Raw genomic sequence first — 25,312 nt, 5'->3', positions numbered from 1 at the left:
CTGAGAGGGGCTAGGTCACCAAATCCAAGCAAGGTGAGGGGGGATACCAAGCTACCGGGGGAGCTGGGGATTGTGAGGATGATGAGGAAGGCATGAGACAGTGAGGAAAAGTTGGAAGAGCGGGCACAGGTGTCCCATGGGGGTCCTGTAGCAGGATGCTCTGCCTGGAATGGGGTAAAACAACTCCAGCAAGGCCCTGTTTGAAAAGCCCTCAGTGGGAAATTAAGAAGGCTGGGGAGGAGGTTGTCATGTTGTTTTGGGGACTGAACAAAGCTGAAACCAGCCTGACTCATCAATCCCTAGGTTAAACATCCTGAGAGTGAGAGAATATTTGGCAGACCTTGTAAAATATCTGGATATAAAGGAATAAACAAGTGACACCACTGAGAACTTCTCCAAAGCTGCTGAGCTGGCATAGCCTGGACACACCTGACTGACAGTCCAGCACTTTATACTAGAAAAGCTCAGTCCCAAATTTTAAAGGCAGGGTCTTCTGACATATCCCTTCTTGGGATTGTGTGTGGAGATTCCTGCCTGGAGTGGGGACACCCCTCAAAGTCACTCCTCAAAGCTAAGCCAAAGAGATTTGCCTAAGGTCTTTGGTCTGGGTGAGTGACATCAATCTCTACTTAATAATTGGTTTTGGTTAAATGCAATTGCTTTAGTACAGTTGCTTCAATATTGCTTCCTAGTGCACTATATTACAACAATTGTTATAGCTGCTATACTGGGTAGTAAATAATTCTGATTAAGATATTTTTACTTAATCATTATCATAATAAATCCTATATATATTTATATAAATATACCTGGTTTGTAGTCCAGATCCCTGGGATATCACCGTGGAAACCCTGTCACTGCATGGGACATCACAGCTCTTTAGCAGCATAGACACCTCTGTTGTCACTGTGAAGCCTCTGTGAGTGCTGTGGTAAATTGGCTCCATCACAATTTCCTGTTGCTCCTGATGACAACCATCACCAAGACATGTTGCTCATGCATGGCCCGTGGCAGCTCCATGGAGATGCAACCACCCTGGGGTGGTTGCCATGGGAACGAACTGAGTCCTGTAGCCAGAGTCTGTTGCTATGGCAGCGATTTACGATCCTATACCGCTTGTCAGTTACCACAACACCCATCAGTGGACCCCTTCCTAAGTGTGGTGCCATGGCAACCAAGATTTGGACCAGTTGTGATAGTTGTTTGCTGTGGAAACCTGCATTAGGGCACATTGTTATGAGTTTGTGCCATGGAATTCTGGGTCTGTGACGTTTCTGTGGCAGCTTGGGTCAGCTGTCCCGGCAATCATCATAGAAACCCATTGCCAGAGACTGTTGTCATGACCACTTGCACTGAGACCTGTTACTAAGTCTGGTTGCCATGGCAACCATCAAAAAGACCCATTGCTATGTCAGTTGCTATGACAACCTGCAGGGAGACTGTTGCTGCAGTTTCCATGGCAACCATTAATAAATCTATTGCCAGGGACCTCACTCCTGGGCACTTCCATGAGTTGTTTGCCATGGAAACCATCCCACAATCTTATTGAAAGGTTGGTTGCCATGGCAAGCAATATAAGAATCCATTGCTAAGGTTGGTTGTCATGGTAACCATCCCAATGCCCTGTTGCTGGGGCAGGGGCACAGCACTGACCCTGTGAGACCTTGTGCTGGGGAATGGGCATTGGGAGATGGTTTGGGCTTGGAGGGAGTAAGTTTCCTTCCAGGGGGCTTCTCTGGGACTGGGCTGGGAACAGGGGGGAAAATTCTGGGAGGTTTTTGTTTCTGCCCAGAGCCAAGGCCTTTCCTGCTCCTCATCCTGTCCTGCCAGCAAAGGGAGCTGGAGGTGCACCAGGAGTTGGGAGGGGACACAGCCAGGACAGGTGACCCCAACTGACCCCAGCAATGTCCCAGACCATGTGGCATCACTGTCAGGTGTGGGAAAGGAGGGCAGACTGGGGAAGGAGGGAACACTGGGAGCGATGGTGTTTGTGTCCCAAAGTCACCATTCCCTGAGGTGGAGCCCTGCTCCCATGGGGAAGCTGAACACTCTCCTGCCTGTGGGAAGCAGGGAGGGAGTTCCTGATTTTTGCTGCTCCCATGGAACTGTCTGTGCCTCAGCCCAGGAGTTTGGTCCCTTTTGCTCTCTGGGTTGTACCCTGTCCCGCAGGTGCTCAGATGTCACCACAATTAGTGATGGAACCCGGTGTGAGGGGCAGTGCTGGAGAAACAGACTCAGAGAGACATCAGTAAGGATTGTTGCCATAGCAACCAGCACTTGGACTATCAGTCCATTGCCAGGGACTCTTGCCATGGCAACCAGAACCATTTCTCGTGACCTAGGGCTGTTGCCATGGCAACCATCCCTCAGTCCATTGCCAGGGACTGTTTCCATGAACACCTGCACTGAGACCAATGGCCAGGGCCAGTTGCCATGACAACCACCATACAGGTCCATTGCTGTGGTTGGTTTCTATGGAAACCATCTGATGACCCATAGCTATGGCAGTTGCTGTGGCAACATTCCCACGAGTTGGTTGCTGAGGTCAGAAACAATCACAGTCCAGTTACTGGAGTTGGGTTACCGTGGGAACATTCACTGAGATTGGTGGCTATAGCTGGCATAGTTAAACGTGGCAACTATGCCATGGCATAGTTAAAACCCATTACTGGGGACTGCCTCCATGGAGATGTGAGCTGAAACCCTTTGATATGATCAGTTGGCATGGTAACCATTAGAAGACTTGTTGCTGGAAGCTGGTTCCATGAACAATTAAACAGAGACCCATTGCTATGGCAGTGGTCTCCATGGCAACCAGCAAATGACCTGTCACAATGGTGGTTTGCCATGGTAACTTCCTCCAGTTCTAGTTGCTGAGGACTTTTGTTATGGAGAGTTCCACTGGGTCCAATTACAAGGGGTGGTTGCCATGGCAACCTGCACAAAGACCCAGGGCTTGTGTTGGGTGGCAAGGCAACCTGCACTGAATTTCTTGATGCAGATTGGTTACCATGGCAACTGTCATAAAGCCCCATTACAAAATCTTGGTGCTATCACAGCTTGCTCTTCCATCTGTTGCTATGGTTGGTTGCCATGGCAACCATCATCAAACCCTTTACTACAGCCCATTGCCATGGACAATGCCACTGAGATTCATTGCGAAGGTCAGTTACCACGGCAACCATCCTAAATTCCCATTGCTAAGGTCAGTTACTGCAGTGTCCTGCTTACAGAGAAGGGGGTGGAGTTTAGTGCAGTGTGGGGATGACCAGGTATTTATTCCACATCCATGTCAGCGCTGGGAATGTGGTTTGGGCAGGAAAAGCCAGGGCTCTGGACACAAAGTGCCCCATCCTGCTTTGCTCTCTCTGGTGGAGGGACTGTCAGCACCAGACCTGTGCTTCCTGTCCTCTGCCCCACTGGTTCCCCCTCCCACTTTCTCCAGAGTATGACAACGGACCTCTGATGCTGAAAGGGACAGAGAGGATAAACATAATCGACAACAGTGCTGAACCAACAGCTCCTGTGGGGAAGCTGCCAGCAGGGATGGAGTGGTGACAAGGTGATCCCCCCTCAGACTGAGCTTCTCAAGCGAGAGAAAAGGAGGCCTGCGCAGGACTGCGCCTCAAATAGCCGCTGTGTGGCACTACCAGGATGGCCCAGCTCCTGGGGTTTGGTTTGTCCTTGTTTTCGTTGTTTTCAGGCTGAGGGGATGGGAAATGTTAGCCTTGGCACATTGCTGTGTTAGCTCCCTGAGCACATTGCCTTAATTTCCCAAATACCACTTGGCACAGCATGCGGGAGCTCCCCCACCACATTGCCTTTGTCTGGGGACACTACACAGACACATCCCACGAGGAGCACCTGCCATCTTCTTTGTGTGCCCAGTGGTGAATACCTTTTGGGGGTGAAACACTTTCTTTTTTTGTATACTTTTGCTGTTAATATTGCTGTTGTTACTGTGCGTGTCTTATTCCATTGCTGTGTGCTTTCAGAAAATTGTTATCTGAACCCACAGTCTCTCCTTTTTTGTCCATCCCTTACCAAAAGGAGTGGGAGAAGGGGAGTGACTTATTTGAATTTTAATTTCCTGCTGATGTTAAAACCAGCACACCTGTCATGCACCAGTCTCAGGAAAGATGGAATAATGCAGTGGACTGGTAAAGAGGAGACTGAGAGTAGTGGGTGGTGGGACTTGCAAACATTGGGATCCACATTTAGCAAAGGCCACCTGATCACTCAACTCTGGGGGATCTGCCCATTGAGCTGGCTCTGCCAACCAAAACTTTTATGTACCGTATAAAGGGATAAAGTTCCTGCAGTGCACATTAAAAACATGTTGGGGAAAACAGTCTGGGTTATTCCTGCCTCAGGCAAAAGCAAACCCACCCATGGGATTGATGTTGTTCAAGGACATGGGTCCACTTGGTGGATATTTCAGGAGAATAGGAAATGCAGTGTGTGCCTCAAGGGGATTTGATTTTGGGTGAGAATAGTCAATGCATAAAACTGTATAATGTTAATAACACTATGCATTCTCAATTCTGTGCTGGCTGTTTGCCATGTCACGGGTATTACAATAAAAATCACTGAGAGTAATGAACAATGAACTTTGATGTGACCAGAGAAGTAGAATGGTGATGGAACAAGAACTGGTTTCAACATGGAGCAATCCAACACCAGACACCATTTTTCCAGTCCTGACAGAGTATTATGTCAGATGGAGCCCAAAGTCATGGGCTAAATGAACTCAACAGAGTTTTATAGACATAGTTCATACACTAAACAATGAGATCTGTGAGTTTATATCAAATTACAGGAAAGGTGGTGATGGAATGTATTGGAAAAAGGTGGGACCAGGCATGACGTAAATGGTATCGAATAAGGGGTAGACACACAAAAGCCCTTATCCCCAGGAAAGAACAACTAGAAGCTATGGCTTTTTGTTGCAATTGGGTTTTTCATCCTGGAGACTCCATGGGCAGCAAGAGCTTTCTGTGCTGGCACCTTTGGTGTGGGAGGAATCTTTGTTTTTATGTAATTTTGGGATTCGGGCTGGGAGTTGGGAGGCAGGGCTGAAAACAGGGAACATCAGCCTTTATCTCCAGGAAAGAAAGCCTGGAAGCTATGGCTTTTTGTTTTAGTTGGGTTGTCAGCCTGGGCATTCCATGGGCAGTAAGAGCTTTCTGTGCCGGCACATTTGAGTGGGAGGAATCTTTGTTTGTATGGAATTTTGGGAGTTGGGCTGGCATTTGGAGGTAGGTCTGAAAATAGGAAACAACAACCCTTCTCCCCAGGAAAGAAAGCCTGGAAGCTTTGGCTTTGTGGTGCACTTGGTTGGCAAGGCTGGGCACTGCATGAGCAGCAAGAGCTTTCTGTGCTGGAAACTTTAGTCTGTGAGATATCTTCATTTGTATTCAATTCTGGAAGTCAGGCTGTCATTTTGAAGGCACAGCAAAAAGAGTAAACAAGGCTCCTTATCTGCAGGAAAGAAAGACTGGAAGCTTTGGCTTTTTGGTACACTTGGTGGGACAGCATGGGGACACTATGGGCAGCAAGAGTTTTCTGTGCTGGCACCTTTAGTGTAGGAGAAATCTTTGTATGCATTTTTGGGAGTTGGGCTGGCAGTTGGGAGGCAGATCTGAAAAATAAAAAACAGTCATTACGTCACAGAAGAAAGACTGGAAGCTTTGGCTTTCTAGTGTACTTGGTGGGTCAGTCTGGGCACTCTATGGGCAGCAAGAGCTTTCTGTGCTGGCACCTTTGTTCTGGGAGGAATCTCCATCTGTATGCAAGTTTGAGAATAGGGCTGGCAGCTAGGAGGTAGGTCTGAAAGCAGGAAACAAGAACCCATATCCCCAGGAAAGAAAGCCTGGAAGCTTTGGCTTGGTGGTTCAGTTGTTTTGTCAGCCTGGAAACTCCATTGGCAGCAAGAGTTTTCTGTCCTGGCACTTTTGGTGTGGGAGGAATCTTTGTTTGTATACAGTTTTCAGAGTCGGGCTGTCAGTTGAGAGGCAGGGCTGAAAACAGAAAACAACAGCCCTTATTGCTAGGAAAGAAAGCCTGGAAGCTTTGGCTTTTTGGGGCAGTATGTGTATGATCCTGGGGACTCCATTGGCAGCAAGAGCTTTCTCTTCTGGCACCTTTGTTCTGGGAGGAATCTTCATTCGAATGCAATTTTGAGAGTCGGGCTGGCATTTGGGACGTAGGTCTGAAAACAGCCTTTGCCCCCAGGAAAGAAAGCCTGGAAGCTTCGGCTTCCTGGTACACTTGGTGAACCTGGCTTGGCACTCCATAGGCAGCAAGAGCTTTCTGTGCTGGCACCTTTGGTCTGGGAGGAATCTTTGTATGCAATTTTGGGAGTCAGGCTGGCAGTTGGGAGGCAGGGCTGAAAACAGGGCAGAACCCTGATTCTAAGTCTTAGGAGAGAAAGAAACCAGGAGACTCTGAAGTTCAACTGATGTTTCTACAGTCTCCCAGCTTTCCTCGCATTAATGAAAATTGGCTCATGAGTATAACGAGGATGCAATTTCTGCTATGGAGAATTCTAAGCATTCTGAGGTCGGTAAGACAACCTGGTAAGTAACACTTGAGTCAGTGTGGGGTTGTCTTGGGGGTTTGTTTCCTTTCTCTTTTCTATCTCTCGGTTTCTCATTTTGTTTGCTACTTTCTTTGGAATAAATGTTGTTTTGTTCAGCTTTCAACTGTGTACTGGTTTCAGTTTTGGCAATCTCCTGCTAGACGCAGACATAACAAACAAATGACAGCATCAGCAGATGCCTTTCCATTCCTCTTTCCCTTCCCATTCCCCGTTCCTCTTCCCTTCCCATTCCCACAGCCAACACACTATTTCATGTCTCACTTTAACAAAGCTCTTTTCTCCTTCAAACCCCTCAAAGGCGCCAAGGCCACATAGGAGGCCACACACAAACAGTACTCCTCTTCCCACTTGACACCACCTTCCCCCTCACTGTTCTACAGGGAACACCAGGAATCTGCTCGCAGAGGCCTCTCGTTTCCCATCAGCAGCTCAGCACAAGGAGCTAAAGGAGCTCAAGCCTTAGGCCACAAGAGCTGACAGCGAGGAAACTTTGGGAGCAAACTAATGCTGCTAACACGGACCCAGCTGAATCCAGCACACGATCACAGAATCCAAGAGTCCTTCAGCTTGGAAAAGACCTCCAAGCTCACTGAGTCTTGTGCAACCCCTCCCTGACCGCCTGCAGGGACTGGATGATGCTTTGCACAAGCACCAAAAGGAATGTTGTGAAAGCCATGGCCTGCAGGAGGACACAGAGAAGGGCTTGGTTGGGGCTGGGAAGGAGGGAGCTGGCGCTGGGGGAGTGGGGATGGAGCCTCGGGGATGTGGCACAGCAAGGACAGGGGCCCAGGCAGCTGGCAGGCGGCAAGGCCTCACCCCCTGCCCCAGCAGCAGCACCGGGCCCTGCCCAAGGCGCTCCTGCCAGGGGTTGGGCCCTGCAGGCAGGGGTAGAACCCACTCCCTGGGGCGGCCTTGCTGCCCCGACCCTCGTCCGGCCCAACCTCTCCCTGTGTGCGTGCTCCCCACAGCACAGGCTGCACTGGGCAGCATCCCCTGATGGGCCCTGCAGAGCTGCCCCACGGGGACACTTCCCTTTTATGTCACAAGTGCCACAGCCTGTCCCAGCCAGCCCTGCCCATTGTCCCCACCCCGGCTCAGTGACTCACAGTGGCCCCTGGCAACCAAAGAACCAAAGCCCCACACCCCCAGAGTGCAGCCCTACCCATCTGCAAGGGGTCCCCGAGGCTTCCCTGCACAAAGCAGCCCCTCCAAACCCTTGTCAGATAGAAAACTGGGGGACATGACCCTTGGATGCTTTTAGTACAGAGATACAAGCTTTTCTTGAATAATGGAGGGGCTCACTTTTTTATTATTCATATTTACAGTTATCCATTTGGGGACAGGATGTCCTACAGACTAATGTGGTGTCACATTTGGAGTAAAAAGTACTTTTCAAAGAAACCCAGGGTGCATGGGTGATGCAGAGCAAGCTGTCAAGTCACCCAGTGTGAAGCTCAACACTGCTTTGCACCAGCACTGCCCTTTCACACACATCTTTGGCAAAGGCAAAGATGTCAGGGTTTAGTTTCTAAATCAGTAACACTTGACAAGACCTCTTTATGGACTGACAGCAAGAGAACTTAGGAGCAGTTTAGGGTTGGCAAGTGTAGGAGCCCAGAAGAGAAGGGGCTGATGGGTATGTCATGAACACTGACAGCTGGATGGTCGTGGAGCCGACCAAGGACTGCTGGTAAAATAGAAAGAACAACATGTGACTGGGGAAGGGGCCATGTTTGGGAGCAGGGCAGCATCGTAGGGCAGCACTTTTCCTGGACAAACATCCTTGTTCCAGTTCTGACAGACACAAAAACAAGTGACAGCATCAGCATCAGCATCAGCTCCTCTTTGCCTTGCCTTGCCAGACATGAAAGACATCACCTGCTGGACTCTGCCCAAACACCAGCCCCCTCCTTACCCTTCTCAACCACAACCTGCACACACCCACACCTGCCAGGGCCAACTGGCTGTTTCTCTTCTCTTTTCTGCCTGGGGGTGAAGGAAGAAGGACAGGGAGGGCATTTGCCTTCAGGCCAGAGGGAAGGGGAAGGAGATCCTCCCAAATCCATCCCTGGCAGGATGGGGGCTGGGGGGGACATTGGGGGGCCCCCAAGAGTATTTTCAAGGGGGGGGAAGGATGGGGGCACCCACAGGGGGTTGGGGGGAGGGACCCAGGAATCTCGTGGTGGGACACTGGGGGGTTCCCAGTAGTTTCTTGGGGAGGTTGACCCTCAGCAGTCTGGGGGGGAAAAATGGACGGAGGAATCCACCGTAAAGGCTTGGGGAGACCCAAAAGATTCTAGGACGGGGTCGGGAGGGACCCAGGAGTCCTGAAGAGGCTTTGGGGGTCCCAGGGAGGGAGTTTGGGGGTCTGAGGTGGTCCTAGGAGATTTTGAAGGGTTAAGGGGATGCACAGGAGATTTGGGGGGTAGGGGGAAAGGTGCAGGGGCCGACCCCCAGGAGGGGGGAAAGGCGGAGGGTCCCCAGGATTCTTGGGGGGATCTGGGCAGTTCCCGAGAGTCTTGGGGGAGATTCGGAGGGGTCACCAGGAGCCCCCGCACCCCCTGAACTCACCCCACACCACCATGGCCTCGTTGGGGCCGCACATGAAAAATATCGCAGCGGGGGGAGACCCTGGGGCCGGGATCGATCGGGACCGATCGGGGTCAACCGCGATCCTCCCCTCCCCCGCCCCCCCCCGCCCCGCTCCCGGCAGCCCCCGCGGAAGTTTCGACGTTCTATTGGGTGACTCACCGGCGCGAGGAGAGGGGCCCAGCAGAATTTGGCAATGACGTCATTCCAGCAGAGCCGTTCTATTGGCTGCGACCCACGAGGGAGCCCCAAAACCTGTTCATGGCTTGGGGGGGAAGGACAGCCGGCACGGCCGGGAACGGGGGTGCAGAGGGTGTTCAAGTGCCCAGGAAAGGGGCAAAAAACTTTCCCCTCTCTCTCCCAGTGCCCCCTCAGTCCATCCCAGTGTCTCTCCCAGTGCCCCCTCAGCCCATCCTGGTCTCTCCCCTGCTCTCCCAGTGCCCCCTCAGCCCATCCTGATCTCTCCCCTGCTCTCCCAGTGCCCCCTCAGCCCATCCTGATCTCTCCCCTGCTCTCCCAGTGCCCCCTCAGCCCATCCCGGTCTCTCCCCTGCTCTCCCAGTGCCCCCTCAGCCCATCCCAGTGTCTCCCCTGCTCTCCCAGTGCCCCCTCAGCCCATCCCGGTCCCTCTCCTGCTCTCCCAGTGCCCCCTCAGCCCATCCCGGTCCCTCTCCTGCTCTCCCAGTGCCCCCGTCCATCGAGGTCCCAGCCCGGCCCTGCCCCCTGCTCTGCTCCGGCCTGGATTTCTCCCCTGCAGGGGCAGCTGAGGTGGCTCCAGGGCGGGCGGGAGCTTTCGGGGCAGGGGTGGCTCCTGACATGCTGCTGGAACCGCCCCTGTCTGGGCGGGCCCGTCAGCCTGGGACACCTCCTCACCCGAACCTGGGGGACGGGCCGGCAACTGGGAGGGGCTTTGGGAAGGAATGGGGAGGCTGAGAAGGGGTTGGAGGTCGTGGGGGTAAGTGGGAAGGGGTTTGGGGGAGCTTGGAGGGTTGGGAGGGAGGTTGGGAGGATTGGGGCGACTGTGAGGGGTTTTGGGGAATCGTCGGGGGTCTGGGAAGGGACTGAGAGAGAGTTTGGGGGCGTCCTTGAGGGGAAAGGGGCCACTAGGAGAGGGTTTGGGTCCTGAGAGGGCTGGAGGTAACTGGGAGGGGTTTGGGACCATCTTGTTGGCTTTTGTGGGTCTGGGAGGCAGTCTGGGGGCCTCGGAGGGTTTGAGGGCAAGTTGGGAGTGTCCTGTGGGACCGGGATGGGATTTGAGGGCTCCTGGAGGGGTTGGGAGGGCTTTATGCCTTTATACTGCAGGCATTGTCTAGTATTGATGGGGGTAATCGGTGAACTGACTGTTTCATAATCATCCAAATTTTAACAAGACTTTTAAGGTGGTCAACCTCAGTTTGAAGCAGCTCATTTTTAGCAACAAGTTTATCTGATTTTTCTCCTGTTTCCCACTCAAAGGCTAATGATGACTTCAACACCACATTTTCTGATTTCAAAACAGTAGACTCAACATCAGAAATCCATTCAGAAGCAGGTGAATTTTTAGCTTCTTATTGTGCACAAGACAAACAGGCTTATAACACTACACGAATTGTACCTTTACCATTTCCTTCCTTACATTTCTGCTTAGCCTGACATTGTTTCATGCATACCACATTTTTCTCCTTAACTTTCTGAAACCTTTGAACCAAGTCTTTCCCAGCCTGGGAAGGCAGAGATTTGTATTTTTGCAGCAGATTATCCTTGACAACCCTACTTTGCTGCAGCAATTTAATGCCACCCGAAAGGAGGGAGTTTAGATTTTTGCCTGTCAGTGCCCCCAGGAAAGTCGAGACTGTTATAAGTAAATGAAACTTATGCTGAAATATAGCAGCAAAAAGTTATTAAAGATTTATATAAAATGCAAATAAACAAAACCCACTGGGCTACCGGGGAGACCCCTGCTCCACACACGGCCAGCAAAGTAGTGGGCAAAACCAGTATTCTTTATACCATTGTCAATTCCCTTCCCATAGTCAATTGTTATCCTTCTATTGGATCCGAGTTTGCAAGTCTGGTTCTGGTTGGGTCTTTTGCAAGCTCGCTTTCACTTGCCAGGTACCTCCCTTTCCATAGTTTTAGGTAATTTTTCGTCCTTGAGGCCTACTGTGTGAGTGTCTCCAGATGTCCATCTTGGATACTTTTTATCGTCTTCGTACTTGACCCTTTGATCCTTGTCCTTCCCTTCGTTACTTTAGGCGTACACATTTAGACAATATACAAAGACTTATTCAGTAAGGCATAATAACTTGTTTTGTCAGCTTAAGAACTGCAGCTGCAGGACTATCAACCTATAGTACTGACAGGTTAATTACCCATTTTGCAACTTACAGTCTTTTGGCCTTAACAGAACATTGATTACAATAATATATATAGAAATATAACACTCAATACGATTGAATGAGTAAATTACTTTACTACTACTAATTTGATGAGTAAATTACGTTACTACTACTAATCTATTACAAGACCCTTGTGTCCAACCAGTCCGTGGCATCTTGTAATGAGATCCTTCATGTAAAGATTCACAAGATCAGAGGGTGATTTGAGTGCCCTTGTCAGGGGGATCTCAGCCAACAACGTGAAGACCCCTCAGCAGACCCTGCTGAAGTGTTTCCCGCCACTGGCAACTGAAAGAACTCACTCCAACAGTTCAGGGAATAAAACTCTTTATTAATACAAGTTGTGACAGGTTAATAAGGTTTGTCATGGATGGTGATAAGGTCTGGCTGCAAAAATATGTTTTAAAGCAATCTTCTGACATCTATGAAGCAAGCACAAGCTCTGGTCCTAAAAGCAATAGTTAACATGCCTTGCCAATGCCCGTGGCCATCTCCAGCACAACTTGTCCTGTGCTGTCCTACAGCTGCTTCTGTTTCCCTGCAGGCTGCAGACACCCATCCGGCTTCCCCCCCGGCTCTCACCCCTGCCGTTTGCAACCCTTCCTTGACCACTTCCCACCCTCACACTCTGTTACTTCAAATACACAAATGGAGTGATCTCCTCCTCCTTCTGGATGCTTCTCCTCCCACAGCAATGCCCTTGCAGGGACATTTCTTTCTCCTCGTCCCCTCTCTCCACCATTCCAACTGCAGTGTGGGGCACTGTCTCTGTCTCGGGCAGTTTCCTTCCTCCTAGGAAAGCTCCAGCAGGTGGGATACAGCCTTTCCAGAAGCATGCCAACCCCTCAGCCTTCCTGGGGCCTTTTCCCTGCCCTGACAGCAGCAGCTTCCGAGTGCTGTCCCCAGGCTGCTCCTTTCAGCTGCTGGCACAGACAGGGCCCAGCTGTGCCAGCTGCTGTCCCATCCTGCACTCAGCACGAGGGATGGGGCAGCCCGAAGAGAAGCCCCATTGCTGGAGTGAGCCCAGGCCCTCAGGCAGAGGGGATCTCCCTGTCCCTGTGACAGCCTGTTGGTCACAGCCTTGTGCTGGGCTGTCAGAGACCCTGCTCTGCCCCTCTCTGAGATGCCCCACGGCCTGAGGGACAGACACAGGGAGCTCTGTTCACAGAAGCACATCCCAGGGCTGCATTCAGGTGGTTTCCAAGGGGATGTGACTCTCAAAATGAAGTGATCTCAAGACACTGTCCTTCCTGGTCTCTCTAGAAGTAGTGGATGGCGTTTGTGCTCACTCTGATTCCTCTCTCCACACACACACACACACACACACAGTGTGAATGCTTAACTCTCTTCTTTACAGTGCAAATATGCTCATTTGATGTTCCTCCATGGGGGACAAACAATCCTTATGAGGTGGAGAGATAGACCAGTGCTGGGAACAGTGATTGCAAGGGACTGGTCTGTGATGAGTGCACCGGGGCCCCTTGAGCAGGGGGCCCAGAAAATAGGGTCACAGACCAGACTATTTTGGTCACTGTTGATCCTTCAAGAGTATTCATGGAGGCCTGGCTGTGGAAGGGACAGGGTTGTGTGCCCCCATCCTGTACAGTCACCAACTTCAGCTCTTCGGTGGTGCTTTATGCAGCAGGAAACTTCCTGGAGGTTGTTCTTGGCAGCAACTTTGAAAGAACACTTGAGCCTTCAGGCACTGCCCTGAGGAGATCCCCTTTCCTTTTGGAGCTCGGTTCTGTCCCAGCAGTGCCCGTGGCCTGTCCCTGCCTGCATTGCAGGAGTGACACTCAGCAGAACTGTGACCAAGCTGGCAGAGCACTCAGGCTTTACATCAGCAATCAGAGGTGGATCAGATCAGAGGGTGGAAGTTAAAGAGACCAGCTCTGGAAGACCAAGTATGGCGCTTCCTGGAAGATCTACCATGCCAGGAGTCTTTTCCTATCCATCCCTGCACACAGAACTGTCCCTGAAATTCAAAGAAAGGTCTGGGGTAAAGGATCTCAGGAAAAGAAAAAAAGACCCAAGGGCCCTTTGTATTTTTAAACACACAGACTGATTCAAAGAAATCCTTAAACAATATGTAAAGCACACTTTTATTATGGCCAGGGGATACAGGGGGTTTCGCCCGCCCGTGCATTCTGCTGAGCAAAGAAACACAACAGAGTTTTATACATTTGGAAGAAGTGAGCTTCTGCCGGATTCTGTCCCTGGGATGGGGGAACCCCGGATGTACGGACAGACTGGGAATGACATGCTGTGTAACAGTGCTGGAAAATGGTCCCTGGGGTCCTGGTGGATGGCCAGTTGGCCAAGAGTCAGTGGTGCCCTGACAGGGGCTCACCGCTCGGTCACACAAGGGTTTTCAGACACACGAGTCCTTCGCTTGCACACAGACACAGACAGTTCATGGCAGCAGGGGCAGTATCCTGGGGGTCCTGCTACCACGCCCGGAGCCTGGATGCACCTCAGCCCTGTGGGGTGCCACCTGCTCTGCCACTATCTGAGATGCCCCATGGCCTGAGAGATGGACATGGGGAGCTCTGGCCACAGAAGCACACCCCAGAGCTGCATCCAGGGCTTTGCCAGCGTTTAGGACTGTAAATGCAAAGTGACACAGAGACACTCCTTGTCCCACGTAACTTCAAGGCTCCCCCAGGAGGCTGATGGCAATTGTTCTTGCTCAGGGTCATCTCCCCACACCAATAGCAGGTGTGTGCTGAAGACTTGTCTGTGCAATGCAAACAGAGACACCCTGTTTAGTCCTTCCGTGTCTCTCCAGGGAAGGCTAAAGAACCTCTGTGGGCTGGGTGAGAAACCAGTGCTGGAAGTAGTGTTTCTACTATGATTGCCAAACAAGAGTGGTTGGCAGGTCTGTGATGAATGCCCTGCGGAGTTGACCTGGGTTTTCCAGTGCACATGGCAATAGATCACACCCTGCCCTGGTGTGATCTATTCCATGTCTCTCCCAGGAGCCTGGAAGTGCACAGAAACTGCTGAATTCTTTCACCTAACACAGTGCCACTCTTGAGAGGTTCACTGGTGTTTTTTCTCCTCAATATATTCTTGAGAGAGGACTTACAAGAAGACCTAAACTTCAGGCACTACCCCGAGGAGATCCCTTGGTAGGATGGAAATACTGTTGCGAAGGGCAGCTGTGCCACAGAAGTGCTAATTGCCTGTCCCTGCCTGCAGGCCAGAGGGCTGACACACTACAACCCTTAGACTTAAACTTCCAGGGCGCTCGGATCTTACACTGACAGCTCTGGAAAAACCAAAGGCTGATGCTCCCTGGCAGTGCTGCTGTGAGTAGCATGACAGAAATGATCCAAAATACAGGCGGAGAACTGCAAGGGTAAGTTAACCAATTGTGAGAAACAGGGAACATAGTCCTAGACATTGGTGGGGAATCCCTTTGGCCAAAAAACCCCTTGATAAGGGGCAGGCTTTTGAGACATGGAAGGGAAGGTTAGAGAAAGGGGTGTCTGGAGCACTCAGCGTGTTAAACGTAGGAAGAAGACCTCAAATAAGACAAAAATGTCCAGATCCTTGATCTGGTGCTTTTCTGAAGACTTGCCTATCACTGTGTGGTGGTTTCACTCTAGGCCTTCCTGGAGACCAACTTGTAACCAGGAAGGAACTAGAAAAGTGATCACGGAAGTATTCCATGCTATTCCTTTACGTAACTTGAGGTATAAATAAAGCCAGCGGGAGGCATCTCGCTCTCTTCCTTTCCGGCGAGGTTCGAGAACGGCGGGTCCCTGTTTTGGTCTGGTTTATCTGGAGCCGAGGCCTACAGTGACTACCGTTATCTGCCACGCGTGAGGGGAGAGCCTTGGGCCGTGTCTAGCCATCCTACCTGTTCGAAGGGAAGTGGTGAGATTTTTTGCTAGTTTGCCTTCGGTCAGCTGGTTGGCTTGTTCGGTCCTTGCCCCTTTTTGTCCTTCTCCCTTTCCCCCCCCCCCCTTCTGTGTGTGGTATTCTCCTTTTGTGTATCTGTCTCATATGTAATATATATATATATATATTTGCTATAGCTTTGGCTGCTTGGTTGTTTTTTTTTTCTTTTCCCTCTCTGGGAGGCGGGTCCTTGTTGTCGAGTTTCGGGGACTTGGCGGGAAGCCAGCTCGAAACTTGCACACACTGTGAGTCCCCCACAAATCTGGGGGGACTCCCAAATCTCCCAATACTCTCCTAATGCTCTTCCAGCACCCAACAGTCCTCTATTTCCCTCCTTCTCTCTCAAAATGAAATTCCACCTCTTTTACTGCAGCATGACTCTGTCTCGACCAGTGTCCCCAGTGATGTCATCAATGTCCCTGTGATGTCACTGATGTCCCCAGGGGTGGCACCCGTGTCCTCAAAGTTGTCACCAATGTCTTTGTGATGTCACTTTTGTCCCCAAGGGTGGAACCCTTGTCCTCAGTGATGTCACCGATGTCCCTGTGCCTTTGCTGGCATCTTTGATCTGAGAGGAATGTTCGTCTATATGGGATTTTGGGACTCAGGCAGGCAGAATAAGTGAAGGGTTGAAAAAAGCAAACAACAGCCCTTGTCCCCAGCGAAGAAAGTCTGGAAGCTTTGGCTTTGTGGGCCAGCCTAGGTGCTCCAGGGGTAGCAAAAGTTTTCTATCCTGGCATATTTGTTATGGGAGGAATCTTCCTCCATATGCAATTTTTGGAGTCAGGCTGACAGTTTCAGCACAGAGCTGAAAAAAGCAAACAACAGCCCATCTCCCCAGGAAAGGAAGACTGGTAGCTTTGGCTTCGTGGTGCAGTTGGTGGGCCAGCCTAGGCACTACATGAGTGGCAAGAGCTTTCTGTACTGGCACTTTCGGTCTGGGAGGAATCTTTGTTTGTATGCAATTTTGGGAGTGCAGCAGGCAGTTGGGAGGCAGGGATCAAAAAAGCAAACAATAGCCCTTCTCCCCAGGAAAGAAAGCCTGGAAGCTTTGGCTTTGTGGTGCAGCTGGTGTGTCAACCCGGAGGCAGCAAGAGCTTTCTGTGTTGGCATCGTTGCCGTGGGAGGAATCTTCATCCGTATGCAATTTTGAGTGTCAGGCTGGCAGTTGTCAGACACAGTTGAAAACAGGAAACAACAACCCTTATCACCAAGAAAGAAAGCCTGGAAGCTTTGGTTTTGTGTTTCAGTTGTTGGGCAAGGCTGGGCACCCCATTAGCAGCAAGAGCTTTCTGTGCTGGCACCTTTGCTGTGGGAGAAATATTCGTCCATATGCAATTTTGGGAGTTGGGCTGGCAGTTGGTAGGCATGTCTGAAAACTCAAAAAACAGCCCTTATCCCAGGAAAGAAAGCCTGGAATCTTTGGCTTTGCAGTCCAATTGGTGGGCCAGCCTTGACACTACATGAGCAGCAAGAGCCTTCTGTGCTGGCACCTTTGGTGTGGGAGGAATCTTTTTTAGTATGCAATTTTGGGAGTCGGGCTGAGAGTTGGGAGGCAGGACTGAAAACAGGAAAAAACAGCCTTTATTCCCAGGAAAGAAAGCCTGGATGCTTTGGCTTTTTGTGGTGCAGTTGGTGTGTCAACCTGGGCATTCCATGGGCAGCAAGAGCTTTCTGTGCTGGGACCTTTGCTCTGGGAGGAATCTTTGTTTGTGTGCAATTATGGGAGTCGGGTTGGCATTTGGGAAGTAGGTCTGAAAACACGAAACAACAGCCCATATCACCAGGAAAGAAAGACTGGAAGCAATTGCTTTTTGTTGCAGCTGGGTTTGTCAACCTAGAGACTCCTTGGGCAGCAAGAGCTTTCTGTGCTGGTACCTTTGGTGTGGGAGGAATCTTTTTTAGTATGCAATTTTGGGAGTTGGGCTGACAGTTGGGAGGCAGGGTTGAAAACAGGAAAAAACAGTCTTTATTCCCAGGAAAGAAAGCCTGGAAGCTTTTGCTTTTTGTGGTGCAATTGGTGTGTCAGCCTGCGGACTCCATGGGCCAGAAGAGCTTTCTGTGCTGGCACCTTTGGTCTGAGTAGAATACTTGTTTCTATGCAATTATGGGAGTCCGGCTTGCAGTTGGGAGGTAGGACTGAAAACAGGAAACAACAGCCATTATCGCTAGGAGAGAAAGCCTGGAAGATTTGGCTGTGTGGTGCAGCTGGTAGGCCACGCTGGACACTCCATGAACAGCAAGAGCTTTCTGTGCTGGAAACTTTGTTTTGGGAGGAATCTTCGTCCGTATGCAATTTTGGGAGTTGGGCTGGCAGTTGGGAGGCAGGGTTTAAAAGAGGAAACAACAACCCTTATCCCAGGAAAGAAAGACTGGAAGCTTTGTCTTTGTGGTTCAGTTGGTTTGTCAGCCTGGGCACTCCATGGGCAGCAAGAGCTTTCTGTGCTGGCACCTTTGGTCTGAGAGGAATCTTTGTTTGTATGCAATTTTGGGAGTCGGGCTAGTAGTTGGGAGGCAGGGCTGAATAAAGGAAACAACAGTCTTTATCCCCAGGAAAGAAAGTCTGGAAGCTTTGGCTTTCTGGTGCAGTTGGTGGGCCAGCCTGGACACTCTATGGGCAGCAAGAACTTTCTGTGCTGGCACCTTTGGAGGTGGCACCTTTGTGGGAGGAATCTTCATCTGTATGAAATTTGGGAGTCGGGCTGGCATTTGGGAGGCAGGGTTGAAAAACAAAACAAAACAACAGCCCATATCGCCAGGAAAGAAAAACTGGAAGCAATGGTTTTTTGTTGCAGCTGGGTTTGTCAACCTGGAGACTCCTTGGGCAGCAAGAGCTTTCTGTGCTGGCACCTTTGGTGTGGGAGGAATCTTTGTTTGTATGCAATTTTGGGAGTCGGGCTGGCAGTTGGGAAGCAGGGCTGAAAACAGGAAAGAACAGCCCATACGACCAGAAAAGAATGTCTGGAAGCTTTTGCTTTTTGTTGCAGTTGGTGGACCAAGCTGGGCACTCCATGAGCAGCAAGAGCTTTCTGTGCTGGAAAATTTAGTCTGTGAGGTATCTTTGTTTGTATGCAATTCTGGGACTTGGGTTGCCATTTTGAAGGCATGGTAAAAAACAGGAAACAACGACCCTTATCCCCAGGAAAGAAAGCCTGGATGCTTTGGCTTTGTGTTGCAGTTGGTGGGTCAGGCTGGGCACTCTATAGGCAGCAAGAGCTTTCTGTGCTGGCACCTTTGTTCTGGGAGGAATCTTTTTTTGTATGCAATTTTGGGAGTAGGGCTGGCAGTTGGGAGGTAGGGCTGAAAACAGGAAACAACAGTCTTTATCCCCAGGAAAGGAAGACTGGAAGCTTTGGCTCTGTGGTGCAGTTTTTGTGTCACCCGAGGGACTCCATGGGCAGCAAGAGCTTTCTGTAATGGCTTCTTTGCTGTGGGAGGAATCTTTGTATGCAATTTTGGGAGTCGGGCTGGTAGTTGGGAGGCAGGGTTGAAAACAGTAAACAAAAGCCCTTATCCCCAGGAAAGAAAAACTAGAAGCTTTTGCTTTGTGTTGCAGTTAGTGGGTCAGGCTGGGCACTCTATGGGCAGTAACAGCGTTCTGTGCTGGCACCTTTGGAGTGGGAATGGGACCAGAAATGGTGGTGGGAGTAGGATGGAAAGAGAATGGGATCAGGAATGGGAATGGGATCAGGAATGGGATCGGGAGTGGGAGTGAGATGTGGAACGGGAATGGGAGCGGGAGTGGGAATTGGATGGGGACCAGAATCAGGATCAGGGACTGGGAATGGGAACGGGGGCAGGAGTGGGATCAGGATTGGGAGTGGGAATGGGATAGGGATTGGGAATGGGGTCAGGGCCATTTATGGCTGGGGGTACCCCATCTATAGGGATCTATAGGAACCCCTGCTCTATAGAGACCCCCCCAATCCATAGAAGCCCCTCTTCAATCCATAGGGGACCTCCAATCTATAGGTGACCCCCACACACACTTATAGGGGTCTATAGTGGCCCCCCACTCTCCAGCCCCCATTTACAGGTCTCTATAGCCCCTCCCAGTCTGTAGGAGCCCCCCCAATCCATAGGAGACCCCCATTTTTGGGGGTCTATAGGGACCCCCCCAGTCTATAGGGGACCCCCACTCTCCAGCCCCCCATTTACAGGTGTCTATAGGGCCCCCAGTCTGAAGGAGCCCCCCTGATCCATAGAAGCCCCCCCTAATCCAGAGGGGACCCCCCCGCCCCTCCCTCTGCTCGCCCTTTAGGACCCGTACACGTGACCGAGCCGAAGCCATGCCTACTCCCCGCCCCCTCAACCCACGTGACAGGCCTTGGCCCCGCCCCCCAAGGCTCCAGCACCTGTTTGGCGCCATTTCCTGTTTGGCGTGAAGCGAGGCCGGTGCTGAGGGGAGGTCACATGACCTCGGATTGGGGGTGTTTTGAGGCGGTTTGGGGGATTTTTGGGGGAGTGTTTGGCCTCCCTAAAGGTGAGGAGGGGATTTCAAAATCCCCCTGAGGGTGAGCTGGGGGCGGTTAAGGAGATTTGGGAGGGTCTGAGAGGCCCCAATAGGCTTCACCCCCCAGAGGGGTTTTGGGAGGTTTTTGGGGGTGTTTTGGGGGGTTTGATCCCCCTAAATGTGAGGAGGGGATTTCAAAATCTCCCTGAGGGTGAGTTGGGGGGGTTTGGGAGGGTCTGAGAGGCCCCAATGGGCTTCACCCCCCGGGGGGGTTTTGGGGAGGTTTTGGGGGTATTTTGAGGAGTTTTTGTGGGGTTTGACCCCTCAAAATTTGAGGGCGGGGCCGGGGGGGGGCTTTAAACACCCTCTGAGGGGGAGTTGAGGGGGGGCTTGAGGGGTCTAAGCCCCCAGTTGTCTCCTGGGGGGTTGGTTGGGGGGTCCCAACCCTCCCAATTATCCCAGGGAGGCAAATTTGGGTGTCCCAGCCCTCAGTTTTTCCAAGGGGGAAAATTTAGGGGGTGTCTCAACCCTTCCCCCCCATTTTCCACAGAGGAACAAATTTAGGGGGTCTCAGGGATCCCCCCAAACTTCACACACACCCCTTCTCATTTTTCCAGCCCCAGTCATGGCCCCCCAACGTTCCCCCCAATCCAAAGCTCCGGAACCTCCAGATCCTCCCGAACCTCCAGATCCTCCTCCGGATCCTCCGTCCCCACTCAGGGATCAAGGACCCAGAGCAGCTCCCCCCCATCCCTCCATACCCCGTGAGTGCTTTTAGGGGCGTCCCAAACCCCCCCAAAACTCCCCCTGGACCCTTTTTTTTTTCCTACCTGTCGTGGTTTGGATTTTGTTTTCCCCCAGAGGCTAGAAAAAGTGGTAGACCCCAAGGGGTGGAAACCCCTGGAAGTTTTGAAATTCTGCCCAATGGGCGCTCCTGCAAAAATGTCAACATTCCACAAGCTCACTGGAAGAGAGGAGTTGTAGTTTGGTTGTTGTGGAGAGGTGGCCATGTTGTAGAGCCACGAGGAAGGGGCTCTGAGCCCCACAGGGGGGCTTTGGCCCCCAGCGGGGGCCTGCGGGGACCTGGAACAGCATAAAGCTGGGCTAGGTACCTGTAGTTATGCCGGGAGATGTTTTCTCCATGGGCGCAGAGCAGCAGCCGGCAAGCACCAGAGAAACGGTGGCAGAGAGCCAGAGCAGATAACACCTGAACTAAGGAGCAGCAGAAGCAACATGCAGCACCAGAGAAAGGACTCCTGGAAGGAGAGCCGGGAAAAAGAGAACCAGCAGCCTGAGAGACAGAGTTCTGGGGGTAAGACTGTACCAGCCCCCAAAACTGCTTTGAGATCCCTCTGAGAAAAGAGGGAGATGGACTCCTATTAAGGAGAAGAGTTTTAGACATGCAGCACCGGAGAGAGAGGAGCTGAGAAGCTCAGAGCGTCCTGGAGTTGGACCGGGACGGCCAGGTGGAATGCGGGGGGAGTTGACCTTGGCTCCCCCCCCCCTTGCACTGCTGCCACGGTGGCAGCCTGAAGGCAGGGCACAGAGACCCTGCAAGGAACTGAGTCTCCTGGAGATACCAGACCGTCACGAAGACCCCCCTGTGTCTTCGTGATATGACGTGGTGATACGACCTTGTCTGGGGTTACGAAGCCCACGGAAGACCCCTCGGTTGTGAGGCGATGGGGCCGAGAGAGGTTTGGATACCTCCCTCGTGAGTGCTGGCAGAAAGCCAGCTATCAGCTGCTGCATGCATGTGAAGAAGACAGACTGCTGCCTCAGAAGATGCTGCTGTTCAGAGACTGGAAGGGATCTGTCCTTCTTTCCCTCCTGGACTTTTATTTGGAGGGGAGAAGAGATCTGACCCATTGTAAATACATATGTCATGGTAGAGATAGTTGTGATCATGTGTATAATGTGATATAGTATTTATTTGTACAGTCATTGTAATATATTCCCTTTCCCCCACTTTGAGTCTGGTGTGTTTTGTCTGGAAAAACCCATCTCACATTAGGTTGAGATGTGGGGGGGGGGATGGAGCTAGGGAATTGGATTTTGGGGCTATCTCAAACCATGACACCACCCTCATTCCCACAGAGAATTCCTGTCGGATCCCGACTCCGGCAGCAACTTCAAGACCACTTTGCCCACCCAGAAAAAACGTGGACGCCCCCGGACGTCCAACCAAGGGCCGGTAATTCCCGTTTTTTCCCCCTTAAATCCTGAGTTTTTCAGGAATTACAACCCCCTTCCCCAATTTATCCCAGTTTTCTGGCAGACCCTGAAGCACTCCTGGCGTTCCAATGGGATTGAGACGAACCCGGAGGAGAATTCCCTTTTCCAGGCTGTTTTGTAGGGAAAAGCAGTGGTGGAGGTGCCCTAAAATTAAGAGGGGGATCCCTAAAATTAGAGGGGCGGGTCCCTAAAATTAAGGAGGGGGGTCTCAACGATTCCGAATTCCTGGCAGACGTTGGTGGATGAGTGGCTGGAATTGTACAAACGGGATCGGGAATCAGGATTGTTGGAGCTGCTCAACTTCATCATCAGGGCTTGCGGGTGCAGAGGTGGGTTTTTGGGGGGGTCCTTCCCAAACTTTGGGTTGGGGAGACCCCTAAAATGGGCGGGATGGGAGGAAAATGGGGAGTTGGGAAAAAGGGAGGGAAATGGGGGAAAAGGGGATTGGGATGGGGGGAAATGGGGTGGGATGGGGGGAAAAAAGAGGATTTGGGGTGTGGGATGAGGGAAAAGAGGGTTGGGATGTGGGAAAATTAAGGATTCTGGGGTGGGATGGGGAAGAAGGGGGGAAATGGGGTGGGATGGAGGGAAAAAAGAGGATTTGGGGTGTGGGATGAGGGAAAAGAGGGTTGGGATGGAGGAAAATTAAGGATTTTGGTGTTGGGATGGGGAAGAAGGGGAGAAAAATGAGGTGGGATGGGGGGAAATGTGGGATTTTGGGGTGTGGGATGAGGGAAAAGAGGGTTGGGATGGAGGAAAGTCAAGGATTCTGGGTTTGAGATGGGAAAGAAGGGGAGAAATGGGGTGGGATGGAGGGAAAAAAGAGGATTTGAGATGTAGGATGAGGGAAAAGAGGGTTGGCATGTGGGAAAATTAAGGATTCTGGGGTTGGGATGGGGGAAAAGGGGGGAAATGGAGTGGGATGGAGGAAAAAAAGGGATTTGGGGTGTGGGATGAGGGAAAAGAGGGTTGGGATTTGGGAAAATTAAGGATTTGGGGGTTGGGATGGGGGAAAAGGGGGGAAATGGAGTGGGATGGAGGAAAAAAGGGATTTGGGGTGTGGGGTGAGGGAAAAGAGGGTTGGGATGTGGGAAAATTAGGGATTTTGGGGTTGGGATGGGGGAAAAGGGGGAAAAAATGGGATGGAATGGAGGGAACAAAGAGGATTTGTGGTGTGGGATGAGGGAAAAGAGGGTTGGGATGTGGGAAAATTAAGGATTTTAGGGTTGGGATGAAGGAAAAGGGGACGGGATGAGGAAAATGGGAGAAAACCAAGGTGGATTTGGAGGAACTGGAGGATTCTGGGTTTGGGATGGAAGGAAAACAGCTGGAAAACAGGGATTGGGAATCCCCCACAGGTGTGGTGACCCCGGAGATGTTCCGGGAGCTGCAGAATTCCCAGATCATCCAACAGCTCACAGAGAAGTTCAAGGAGGTGCCTCCGGGGGGCTTCCAAAGGCCAGGAATGGGATTTTTAAGGGATTTTTGGGGGATTTTTAAGGGATTTTGAGGGGATTTTTTAAGGGATGTTCGGGGCATTTTGGAGGATTTTGAGGGGATTTTTTGGGGATTTGATTCTTCCAGCCCCTCACGATTCCTTGGAATACCTGTTATCCACGAACTCCCAGTTGGGAATGGGATTTTTAAGGGATTTTTAGTGGATTTTTAAGGATTTTTTAGTGGATTCTTAAGGGATTCTTAGTGGGTTTTTAAGGGATTTTTAGTGGATTCTTAAGGGATTTTTAGTGGGTTTTCAAGAGATTTTTAGTGGATTTTTAAGGGATTTTTAGTAGATTTTTAAGGAATTTTTTAGTGGGTTTTTAAGGAGTTTTTAGTGGATTTTTAAGGGATTTTTAGTGGATTTTTAAGGGATTTTTGGGGTATTTTGGAGGATTTTGAAGGGATTTTTTGGGGATTTGACTCCTCCAACCCCCCAGGATTCACTGGAATACCTGTTATCCATCAGCTCCTGACTGGGAATGGGATTTTTAAGGGATTTTTAGTGGATTTTTAAGGGATTTTTAGTGGATTCTTAAGGGATTTTTAGTGGGTTTTTAAGTGATTTTTGGTGCATTTTGGAGGATTTTTAAGGGATTTTTTTTGGGATTTGCCTCCTCCAACCCCCCCAGGATTCCCCGGAATACCCGTTATCCATGAGCTCCCAGCCCTGGTGCCAATTCCAGGCGGGATTCTCGGAGCTGGTGGCCACAGTGGTGCGGAGGTGCCAGTACGTCATTTATGACGGATTCCTCATGGATTCCTGGATTTCCTTCCTCACCAGGCTCTCGGATTCCCAAATCTGGGCGTTCCGCCACACCAGCACCTTGGCAGGTAGGGATGGATCCCTAGGGATGATCCCGGGGATTCCAGAGGGGGGATAGGAACCTCAGGGACCCCTTTTTCCCTCATCCCAGTCCTCTTTTTGCCCATTTTCTGCCAGTTTTCCCTCAGAATCTTCCATTTTTTTCCACCCAGATCCTGTTTTGCCACCATTTTCTTTCATCCTAGTCCACTTTTTACCCATTTTCTGCCAATTTTCCCTAAGAATCATCCATTTTCTCCAACCCAAATCCCATTTTCCCCCATCCCACCCCTTTTTACAGCCATTTTCCCCCAGTTTTCCCTCAGAATCCTCCATTTTGTCCATCCCAATTCTGTTTGCCTGCATTTTCCCTTATCCTGAATCTATATTCCCATATTTTTTCCCGATTGACGCCTAATTTTCTCTCAGAACCCTCCATTTTCTCCCACCCAAATCCCCTTTTCTCCCCATTTTCCATCATCCCAGACCTGGTTTTTCCTATTTCTCCCCAGTTTTCCCTCAGAATCCTCCATTTTCTCCCACCCAAATCCTGTTTTCCTACCATTTTCCCCCACTTTTCCCTCAGAATGTTCCATTCTCTCCTACTCAAATCCCCTTTTCTCTCCATTTGCCCTCATCCAAGACCTGTTTTCCTACCATTTTCCCCCAGTTTTCCCTCAGAACCCTTCATTTTCTCCCGCCCAAATCGCGTTTTCCCCCCATTTTCCCCCACTTTTCCCTCAGAACTCTCCATTTTCTTCCACCCAAATCCTGTTTTCCCACCATTTCCCCCCAGTCTTCCCTCAGAATCCTCTGTTTTCTCCCACCCAAATCCCCTTTGCTCCCCAT

At 50.9% G+C, this 25,312-nt stretch overlaps 1 long non-coding RNA gene across 1 annotated transcript; it reads left to right on the top strand.

Annotated features, from left to right (window-relative positions):
- The first annotated feature begins 21,913 nt into the window (after nt 1-21,913).
- On the top strand, nt 21,914-24,668 carry LOC127480851 (uncharacterized). Its single transcript, XR_007908028.1, has 5 exons — nt 21,914-22,120; nt 22,205-22,300; nt 22,394-22,490; nt 23,520-23,596; nt 24,291-24,668. It is a non-coding gene; the product is annotated as an uncharacterized LOC127480851 (long non-coding RNA).
- Nucleotides 24,669-25,312: the final 644 nt, after the last annotated feature.

Source organism: Manacus candei, unplaced genomic scaffold (genome assembly GCF_025592945.1).
Source record: "Manacus candei isolate 608988 ecotype Guabito, Panama unplaced genomic scaffold, ASM2559294v1 h1tg000006l, whole genome shotgun sequence".
Classification (NCBI taxonomy): Eukaryota; Metazoa; Chordata; class Aves; order Passeriformes; family Pipridae; genus Manacus; species Manacus candei.
This window is presented reverse-complemented; position numbering and strand designations above follow the sequence as displayed.